Genomic DNA, 12,500 nt, shown 5'->3' with positions numbered 1-12,500 from the left:
TGAAAATGTATGTTAATTACATAAGACTTTCTTCATTTATGTAGTTTTAATTTTATTCAGTTTTGTGTATGTAAATTTGAGATATTTTAAAGAAAAAAAAATTCAATTCATGTAGTTTTGTTACGAAGTATAATGTAATTTTGTTAAATAGTATGCTGTATGACACACACGCCAGGGATTGCATCAAATTTTCAAGTGATTAGAAGAAAAAAATCTTCGTTTTTTTTTCTTTATTTTATGAGAGGAGGTGGGAGGAGTTAGCTGAGATAATTCCATCGCCAAACAACGATAGTATCAATATTTAAATGTGGTAGGATGTCAACCATGATGCGGCTAGATCCATGCCTCCATGCTATGATACTATTTACTAGAAGTTTCTAGAGTGAATTAAGATGACATATAAAGGGCTTAGCAATGCATAGGAACGAGAGATCCAGCCTGACCTTCAGAAAGAGCCATCGTCCGACAGTCGTCTCACCATCATCTAATCAGCCGTTACGTATCTCCACTCCAATGTGAATAGTGTTTCCTCTCAAACGTGAATAGTAATTTACCTCCAACACATACCATGTATTGTGTTGTTCAAACGTTGGTGATATCATGTTTAATTCAAAAGCGAAGAGTGTTAAGGTGAGTGAATTTATATTTTGATGATTTTGTAACTAACCCTGTGTAATTAGGTTGAACATTGAAGTGTATTTATTTTCTTTAACCGTTCGGTGACCTTGTGTGAGCCCAAAGGACATAAGAGTAACAGTTATGTATAGTGTTAACGTGTCTGTAGCGCAACTGCCCGATCAGAATAACACCATTGACACCTCAACCAACCATACGAACGAGGCATGTAACGTCACAACGTTGAAGTCGTTACAGACATTTCATTCTGAAAATTAAATAATTACAATAACATTTTTATCCTACTTTTACAGAGAAAATGTCAACAGACCTAAATTAAAATTAAATTACACTTATATTACGACTTACAAAAACCAATAAGTAAATTACAACAAAACCAATCAAAACAGAAATAACAAATTTGAATTTGAATTGACCAGGAAATTATAAATGGAGTGGATCAATTCATACAGTTACTTACTCCAAGTTATTTAGTTGGAGGGCGCAGTCTTATTCTAAATTATTAATGGCGATCTCGAAAAGAGAACCGCCCAGCTCCAGTCCTCAAGATCAAGTGTAAAACAACAATTCTTAACCCAGATTTTCACTTGTTAATGAATTCGTCCAGTACCTAGTTTGGCAACTAAACGACCCCAAATTTTATAATTGGCTAGTTCAATAATGGAAATAGAGGACGCTATTAGTGTCTGTTTACACTCCGGAGCTTTATCTCGGGTTAATTTTTGATCTGTTATAAATTATACACGTTTTTTTTTTAATGAATATTCAAAATTCACTTATGAACCGTTTTTGTAATAAATTTTACATACTAGAATTATAGATAAAACTTGATATCATTTGATAAAAAAGCAAGATAAAGGAACTTGAATTTATTTTTTTTCACATTTTTAACTTTTTTTTTTTTTTTTTACTTTTTTTTACATAATAAGAACATAAAACAAAATGACAACATATATATAAAAACTACTCATTTAGATGAAATTGCATTTTGTGACAAAATTTTACGTTATATGCTACTGAAAATCACACGTATGTTACTGTAAATGTTTACAAATCAGTACGTTCATTGTTCCTCAGAATAACAACCAAATCTCTGACCGACTTAGTGACAAACTTCGATTTTTCATCAGACTTATACCGCCCCGATACTGAACGTGTTATATTATCAGACGACTTGTTTTCAGAAACAACTTCACCCCAATGCCACTGGTTACGCACGGGATTAGTACCTCTGATTATTACGATATCATTTATCTCTACTCCCCAGTTGGAATTTGACCACTTTTCTCTGGGAAGAAGAGCTGGAAAATTTGATCATACCACATTTTCCACCAATGATTTAAAAAGAGTTCATTCAGTGCGAGTATTTTTGTGTACTCTATTTGCTCATGTGTTTTAGCCAACTCGAAATCTAAAAGTTTACTGATATCACCGTTTGATCTACCCAAAATAAGGTCATTTGGACGTAGTAATTTTACAGCGTCTAATTTGGCAACATTATTTCGATGAACACCTAAAGGCCTATCATTTATCATATCAGCAACACTGTACATTGGTCTCTGCAAACGCAACTTCGTAAACTCAGGTTTTCTCGAAGCAGTGACAGCTTCTAAAGTGTTCTTCACAGTTCTGATCATCCTCTCAGCTTGTCCGACTGACGAATGAGCTCCAGATGGTACAAAGTGCCAGGTTGTTGTTTCGGGATTTGTCTGAATCTTTGCCATCTTGGTATGGTTCCAAAGGCTCTCCATGACGTTTGCAGCACCACGGATTTGCGAACCAAGATCTGCAGTCACAGACGTGGGTTTTCCGCGGATTCTAGTGAAAGCATCGAAACCTGCAAGGAAGCAGTTGGTATCGTAACCTTCAAGGACCTCTATGTGGGCCGCACTAGATGCACGACACACGATAACCAGAATCCAAGCTTTACCAGAATTTACTCGGTAATTTCTCGTCTCGCGACGATCTGCGATGGTATTGAACGGACCAGCTATGTCAATGACCACATGTTCGAATACTGGCGATCGCACGAGTTGTTCCACCTTACGAGGAGCGATCTCTACTTGGGCAATCTTCTTCCGTAGAAAGCGACAATATGGGCACTGCAACACAACCCTGCTGACGAACCGTTTACCGTTGAGGATCCAGAACTGCTCACGTACTAGGGCAAGAGTAGTATCCGCACCAGAGTGCTGCGGTTGGTGACATTTACGCACCAAGATCTCTGCAAAGGGTTCAGAGCATGGTATAATTGCAGGCGGGTTTGATATGGCAGCACCAGTACGACCTAGTGCTCTCCACACACCGTCGGCGTCCAGTATCGGGTTCAGTGACTTTAGCTTACGTTCCACATCTGACGGTAGCGACTGCTGAGCCTGTTGAATAAGAAACAAGTTTGATATTATTAACTCACGCTTGGTAGGCACAAATATATCATATTCAACAAACCATCTCGAACGTTCTGCTTTCGTCATACTACTGATGGCAACTGGAGTAGTCTTCACTGCTCTCTTCAGTCGATCTCTGAAAAATTGTGAAGCATTTTCCATAAATCTTATGGTTCTAGAGATGAGATGTTTAATCTTCATCGGGCTGTCATTTTGGTCGACCGTTATGTTAAATGTTTTTAGGATATCAAGAATAACTGAATAATGTTCATTTGTTCCACCATCAATCTGGACACATAGTGACTTGCATCTTCCAATGGTCATCCGTGGATCTTTTATTCTTATGTCCAGATCTTCTTTCTTTGCATAAACTTCATTTGCATGTTTGATTGGCCATTCGTTGATGTCCTTCTTCATGAAGTTTGGACCTTTTTGCCATCTGGAATCCTTTCCCATTTCAGATGGGTTAAAACAGCGTGACGCGTCATCGGCAACGTTGTTTCCAGAGTCCACATGATACCAATCGCGAATATCAGTCAGAGTTTGTATTTCACTGATACGGCTGGCTGTCAACATGTTATACTTGTAGGGCTCATGACGCAGTTGTCCCAGAACTATGGTGCTGTCGGATAGCAGCATTACCCTTTCAAAAATGAAGCTTGATTTTTTGACGATAGTCTGTTGCATTCTGGCACCCAGTAGACATCCAAGTAACTCACAACGGGGGATAGTTAACGTCGGAATTTGTGGCCAAGGTTTTGCCTTTGACATGGCAAGAACAGATGCTCGCTCGCCATTTTCCAACTTCCAGTTGTAGTATGCAACACATCCATAGGCAGTCTGAGAACTATCACAAAAAATTACTTGAGTGGGTTTGTCAACTGCAGTTTCCGGTGTAAGACAGCGAACAAACCTGACTTCTTTTAGACCGTAGATCGAACGAATCACTTCTTTACACCGACTGCGGGTTGTAGGTAGGTCATCATTACCATCTAGGATCGGATCGTCCCATTCCTGTTTGAGGTGGAATATTTGACCAAGTTCATGCTTCAGGCAGATGGTAACCGGAGTTGCAAGTCCTGTCGGATCATATATGGTTGCTATGATCTGTAAATAATTTCTTCGACTGAAAGTGTCAGGGAAGGCATCATCAAAGTTTTCTAAACTGATATCTTCCTCTGATCTAATGCCTCTCCTTTTCTTTGAGAAGTTAATTCTACCTGAAATGGAAATTTCATCGTTGGCAGAATGATATATTATACCCAGGATTCTTTCCTGCTCTGGTGTCTGTCGCACATTGTCAGGTACATCCGGGCACTTCTTTATGTGGGCATTAATATCACTTCCACTTCCACCGATCATGAAATGCTTTATGATGAAGGATGCCTCACTGAGGACGATGTTGAGTTCCTTAGCAAGTTGTAATGCAGTGAAAACATCATCAACACTTGTAGTACCATCATCAACATACAAGTTCGATTTTACGAATTCATATACCTGTGGGTACTTGTCCTTGAATTTCTCAGGTATGATGACCTTTGCTACACTGCCTATACCACCTGCCGGAGTAGTTCCCCAGGAGTTTCGTAGAAATCGCAGCGTCTTGACTTCTTTTTCCTTGTCCAGTTGATTCCACAAAAGGCGGTGCAGATGAGATTCTTCAGTCTCAAGGCGAACAGTGAAGTATGCTTTACTTATGTCCATTGCAACTGATATTTTTCTTTCCTGGAACCTTAACAGCAGGGTTAGAATTGGTGGAATCAAATTTGGTGGTGGTTCCCACAAGGAGTTGATAGCCTTGCCTTTAAATGGAACACTTGCATCAAATATGATTCTGAGTGGAGTTGACGAACTATGCTCATTAAAGTGTGCGAAATGACAGATGTAGTAGACTTTGCCACCATTAGATATCCACTAAGCATCCTCCTCAGCTGTAACCTCTGTCATATAGCCGTCGTTGATCAACTTTTCAAATTCGTCTACATACCAGTTCTTTAAAGCTTCGTTTCTGGACATGGTACGTGTTAACGAATTTAGGTGACTGAGGGCAATAGGTCGATTGTCCGATAAGGTATGGAAGCTTTCCCTCCATGGTAACCTGCAAACGAATATCTTCTGTTCAGGGTCGTAGGTGAGACAACTCTTGTATGTCTGTACTCTTCGCTCCTCTTCTGAGTTTATGCCGACCGTGTCGCACCAATGACAAACCGGACCATCCTCTACTTCACACATACGATCAAACACAGTCTCAGCACTGGTCTTTATTGAAAGAACCGAATGTCCACCACTTTCTGCAACCTGCTGCACGGAGCCATGGCTCCGGGCTTTATCTGTGGAAACTTCCCCTTTCGGCCGTTCAGCATGACTTACTGCAACTGATGACGTTGACTGCAGAAGAACAGCAGAAATCTTTCTGTTGAGAAGCTCTGACAGTATCACACTTGGTTCATGAGAATTGGCGGCAAAAAATGTCTCGTGAGAACCATGTAGAATGAACCCGAAGTTAGTCTCAGCTAAAACAAGGTTTTCTCTTGTCTTTACCGTTCGCGGAAATATGCTGGCATGATTGTCTCCGATGAGCAACTCGATGTCACCGTGAACAGGCTCTAAAAGTTCTGATGGATCGACATCATCTTTGAACATGTCCGCAGCTGCATGATAAATGCCTCCATCAAGTTCACCGATGTAATCGACACCAATGCAATCAACTGCAGTCACGAAGTTACCTTCTGCATCGTAGAGTGGGATGCTGTACAGATCAGCCGGTCCCCAATCTTGTGGCTGGCTCTCCCCAGCAGTGCTCATCATCAAGTTCTTGATTCTGGATACTGGTTTGATATAAGCTCCCCTTGCCACGGAGTTCAGAATCTTTGAGACAGTGGCTCCCAAATCATAAAGAACTGAAACCCTGAAAAGATTGCCCTTCCTTTTCATGAAGGCTGTATGACTAGGTCTCATTGTGTTCTGGCCTAGATGATGACGGAGTTTCTCGCAATCAACAGGACCATAAACCATGCTTGACGCAGCTAGACAAGCAGCATGCAATAGAGTATGATGATTGTCTTGCGTCTTGCAATTAACCTCCTGACAAACGTGCTTATTTCTGCACTGATTTCAAGGGTGAGAACCAAAGCACTTTTCACACAGGTTATGTTCCTTCAAGGTTTCGTTCTTTTTTATGGACGAAAGACCTAGGAACACTCTGCATTTAGACGTTTGGTGATCAGCCATAGAATGAAAAATACACGATTGAACAGAACATGGGGAATTTTTTGGCTTCCCTGTTTTCGATTCCTTCCAACCGTTACCCTTTTTGGGCGTTCCATTCTTGCCAGGCTTGGCACCTTTCAAACCGCTGTTATCAATGTTTCTGTCCTTACTGCTAACCTGATAATTCTTAACGACCATTGTCGGCTCTTCTCTGAAAATGTAACTAGAATGAGCTTCTGCTCGCAGTTTAGCTGTTTCTTCGATTGAGGCTGCCGTGTCGGCCATTTCTAAGAGTAGATCGAAGGAGGCTTCAGCATCAAGGTCGTCTGCCAGAATTTTTCTGTCCATTCTCCTGCTCAGTTCTACTGGAATTTTTTCCATTACGATAGAAAATGCTGACTCACCTAATGCAGACATTCGGTTTACCGATCTCAGATCCTCTTTAGCGACAGTAAGTTCCGTTACCAATCGACGAAGACCATCTGCATCAGACTCGCTTCTGACAGGCCTAATGTCATGGTCGTCCCTGAGGACTGCGTCACGGATGGTGTTTCCCCTTCCGTAAATGCAATCTAGTGCTGACCATGCTTCATCCAAGCTTGATTTCGACTGAACAATGAGGCCTTCTCTCGAATTTTCTTGCAATGCTTCTCTCAGTCTCAAAAGTGCCATCTCCCCAGACATCTGGCTCTGAACTAATAGCTCGAAATTTTTCTTGAATCTTTTATACGATACGATCGAACTTCACCATCCCACGTCAGACAAGAAAGTTTCTTCATTTGGACAAATGACGAATTAGGTTTGCTGACCTCATTAGCATGCTTAGGAATGTCCTCTTTTACCGATAGCTTTTCCATTTCTTCATTTATCTGTGTCCTCAGCTTGTGGAAGGTAACACTTGCATCACACAATGTTTTCAAAGTTTCGTCACAAGTCAGATTGCCTGCGGACACTCTTTTCAAATCACTATATGATTCACGAAGAGAGTTTAATGATAACCTTAGATCATCAACAGTGACGTTCTCTGCATCTGCTAAGATGGTCTCGGCGTCCAAACTTTCAATAGTCCAGGTCTCAAAGGCAATTTCAAATTTCTTCTGAGTCAAAGATTTCCCTTTCCTGGAAGGCATGTTTACGAGATTGAACAGTAAACAACAGTACAACACTCAAATGATGAATTCAACGACCCAATTATGAGAAATGGAACACAAGATGTATTGCTTCAAAACACCAACTTCGGGTCGATAACTGATAATAGCCACTTTTCTCGACGAGGAGTCATTGACGGAACCAACTACTTAGGCATTCAAACAATCAGCTTTCGAGAACTAAACTCGTTGACACTTTTGTTAGCTGTTGTTGACAATTAAGTAATTTATGAACGAGTTGACCTTGAGGACAATTTACATACCACAAGGCATAAATTGGAGCGAACTTACTTTAAAGTTTCCTCGATTCCGCAGAGCATTGGAAATGAAATGTAGCGCAACTGCAGGGGCTTGCACCTGCCCAATCAGAATAAGACCATTGACACCTCAACCAACCATACGAACGAGGCATGTAACGTCACGACGTTGAAGTCGTTACAGACATTTCATTCTGAAAATTAAATAATTACAATAACATTTTTATCCTACTTTTACAGAGAAAATGTCAACAGACCTAAATTAAAATTAAATTACACTTATATTACGACTTACAAAAACCAATAATAAGTATATTACAACAAAACCAATCAAAACAGAAATAACAAATTTGAATTTGAATTGACCAGTAAATTATAAATGGAGTGGATCAATTTATACAGTTACTTACTCCAAGTTATTTAGTTGGAGGGCGCAGTCTTATTCTAAATTATTAATGGCGATCTCGAAAAGAGAACCGCCCAGCTCCAGTCCTCAAGATCAAGTGTAAAACAACAATTCTTAACCCAGATTTTCACTTGTTAAAGAATTCGTCCAGTACCTAGTTTGGCAACTAAACGACCCCAAATTTTATAATTGGCTAGTTCAATAATGGAAATAGAGGACGCTATTCGTGTCTGTTTACAGTGTCAACTTTTTTCATTAATTACAAAATTAAATATTTCCATAAAATAACTCCTTGTGAAATAGGAGATTGTATAATTTTCCATGAAGTATACTTTTTTTAGAATAAGGTTTAGTTCAGGTTTAAATTCAAAGTGATTTATTTTCTTGTATTACTGTTGAATTTTTATTTCATAGAATATATTAATTTATATAAATTATGTATTATTTTGATCACCAATACTTATTTAAGAGCTTTGCTTGTATCCCCTGACTAAGAAAAAGAGTAAAAGGTTGATTATGATATAGTTCCTGTTAGGAATAAAGTAATCACCCAGGTTTGTTTTAAGTGTAACGTAAAGAGACCTTTGGATATTTTCTGGGAGCTGTGTATCATACTCAGAGCTCAGATGTTTTCTATTGCGTATTAAAGTATGTAAATTAAAACAGCAGAGTTTTGGAACTCTGGGATTTACGTAATGCACTATTATTATTATTATTATTATTATTATTATTATTATTATTATTATTATCCAAGCTACAACCCTAGTTGGAGAAGTCGGATGCTATAAGCCCAATGGCTCCAATAGGAAAAAAATAGCGTGGTGAGGAAAGGAAATAAGGATATGAATAAATGGTGAGAATAAATTAACAATAAATCATTCTAAAAACAGTAACGTCATAACAGAAAAACAGATATGTCATATATAAACGATAAAAAGACTCATGTCAGCCTGGTCAACATAAAAACATCTGCTCCAACTTTGAACTTTTGAAGTTCTACTGATTCAACTACCCTTTTAGGAAGATCATTCCACAACTTGATAACAGCTGGAATAAAACTAGAATATTGTGTAGTATTGAGCCTCATGAGGGAGAAGGCCTGGCCATTAGAATTAGCTGCCTGCCTAGTATTACGAACATGATAGAATTGTCCAGGGAGATCTGAATGTAAAAGATGGTCAGAGTTATGAAAAAAAAAATCTTATGCAACATGCATAATGCCCTAATTGAGCGACGGTACCAAAGATTAATATCTAGGACAGGAATAAAAAATCAAATAGACCGTAAGTTTCTGTCCTACAAATTATGATGAGAATCAGCAGCTAAAGACCAGACAGGAGAATAATACTCAAAACAAGGTAGAATGAAAGAATTAAAACACTTCTTCAACATAAATTGATCACCGAAAATCTTGTAAGACTTTCTCAATAGGCCAATTATTTTATGCAAATGAAGAAAACATAGACCTAATGTTCTCCTGTCTGGTCTTCAGCTGCTGATTCTCATCTTAATTTGTTGGACAGAAACTTACGGTCTATTAAATTTCTTATTCCTGATCTAGATATTAATCTCTGGCACCGTCGTTCAGTTAGTTCATTATGTATGTTGCATAAGATTTTTCACAACTCTAACCATCCTTTACATTCAGATCTCCCTGGACAATTCTATCCTGTTCGTAATACTAGGCAGGCAGTTAATTCTAATAGCCAGGCCTTCTCCATCACGAGGCTCAATACTACGCAGTACTCTAGAAGTTTTATTCCAGCTGTGACCAAGTTGTGGAATGATCTTCCTAATCGGGTGGTTGAATCAGTAGAACTTCAAAAGTTCAAAGTTGGAGCAAATGCTTTTTTTTTGACCAGGCGGACATAGTCTTTTTATAGTTTATTTATGACATATTTGTTTTTGATGTTGTTGATAGTTTATTATATGACATGTCTGTTTTGACGTTGTTTCTTATTTTAGAATGATTTATTGTTAATTTGTTCTCTTCATTTATTTATTTCCTTATTTCCTTTCCTCACTGGGCTATTTTTCCCTGTTGGAGCCCCTGGGCTTATAGCATCTTGCTTTTCCAACTAGGGTTGTAGCTTGGATAGTAATAATAATAATAATAATAATAATTTCTCAAAAGTAAATTTTCTGTCGAGAGTCACACCAAAAATTTAAAAGAGTCCTACAAATTTAAAGAAAAATTATCAATACTGAGATCCGGATGCTAAGGAGCCACCGTCCTTGACCTACTTACAATCATACATTGAGTTCTGTTAGGATTCAACTTCATGCTCCATAATTTGCACCATTCACTAATTTCAGATGAATCCCTACTAAGGGATTCATCAACCACATATCTACATTCAGGGGAGGAATTGATGCAAAGAGAGTAGCATCATCTGCATAGGCAACAAGCTTGATTTCTAGGCCAAACCACATGTCATGTGTATATAGTATGAAAAGTAATGGGCCAAGAACACTACCCTGTGGAACACCGGATATCACATTCCTATACTTACTATGGTGCCCATCAACAACAAGTCTTTGAGATCTATTCCTTAAAAAATCAACAATAATGCTAAGAAACCACCCACCCACTCCCAACTGTTGAGTTTGAAAAAAAAGGGCATCATGATTACCACGGTCAAAGGCAGCACTTAAATCAAGGCCAATCAAACTAATATACATACACTCACTAGCTAAGGCATGTCTGAGGCCTTTCTCGTGTATTGGACTATCAACAGTCGATGACGTTGATAATTGTGGTTTTGATATATATATATATATATATATATATATATATATATATATATATATATATATATATATATATATATACCGTATATCATTCATGGCTGAGCTATATATATATATATATATATATATATATATATATATATATATATATATATATATATATATATATATATATACACAAATATATATATATATATATATATATATATATATATATATATATATATATATATATATATATATATATATATATATATATATATATATATATATCATTCATTGCTGAGATACAACCCTAGTTAGCATAGTAGGAAGTATATATATATATATATATATATATATATATATATATATATATATATATATATATATATATATATATATATATATATATATATATATATATATCAATCATTGCTAAGCTACAACCCTAATTAGAATAGCAGGATACTATAAGCTTAGGGTTCCCAACAGATCAAATAGCATAGTGAGGAAAGGAAACAAGTAAAAGAAAGTGTTACAAGAACAGCAAAACACTATTTTCCTAAATAAACTATAAAAACTTAAACAAAACAAGAGAAAGTGAAATGAGATAGAATTGCGTGCCCGAGTGTACCCCAAAGCAAGAAATCTATAACCCAATACATTGGAAGACCATGTTACAGAAGCTATGACAATACCCATTATGAAAAAACAATAGTTTAATTTTGAAGTGTTCTTCTCCTAGAAGAGCTGTTTATCATAGCTAAAGAGTCTTTTTTACCATTACCAAGAGGAAAGAAGCTACTGAACAATTTCAGTGCAGTAGTTAACCCCTTGGAAGAAAAAGAAATGTTTGATAATTTCAATGTTGTCAGGTGTATAAGGTCAGAGGAAAATGTGTAAAGAATATGTCAGACTATCTGAATTACGTATAGGCAAGGAAAAACTGAACCGTAACCCGTGGAAAGGACTCAGTTTAATACTCTCTGGCTAATAGAAAGACCCCATTCATAAATAAAATAAATATATATATATATATATATATATATATATATATATATATATATATATATATATATATATATATATATATATATATATATATATATATATATATATATATATATATATATACACACGAGTCATGGTATGAAAATGAAACAATATCCAAAAGATTTGCAAGTTTAAGGACAAAGCACTCAGAAAAAATATTGGGAGTTGATTGGCAGGACGAGATTAAGAATATAACTATAAGAGAGATTATTCGAGTGCCATATGTAGATGATATCATCGCAGGGGGTATATGGGCATGCTATTAATTTTCACTCCCAAGAAAGATTAGTTCATCAAACTTTTAACTGTACTCTACGTGGCACTATAGCTGAGAATTATGGAACGTGAAGCAAGAGTCGATGAATGGAGAAGTATTGATTTGAAACCTCACATTAATGACGACTAACAGATATAACAGAGGCCCCAATGCCAACATGTAGTAGGATATGATGATATACATTTGCATATATATATATATATATATATATATATATATATATATATATATATATATATATATATATATATATATATATATATATATATATATATATATATATATATATTAAATTTAAGTTTTTCTCTTAACAGTTATCCTATTTAGACAGTAATAAGCATTTATTCAGTTTATTAGGTTTATGTTGGCATAACAAAAAGTAGAATAAGCAGT

This window comes from Palaemon carinicauda, chromosome 17 (genome assembly GCF_036898095.1).
Source record: "Palaemon carinicauda isolate YSFRI2023 chromosome 17, ASM3689809v2, whole genome shotgun sequence".
Lineage (NCBI taxonomy): Eukaryota > Metazoa > Arthropoda > Malacostraca > Decapoda > Palaemonidae > Palaemon > Palaemon carinicauda.
The sequence above is the reverse complement of the archived record's forward strand: the minus strand, read 5'-3'. Positions refer to the sequence as shown.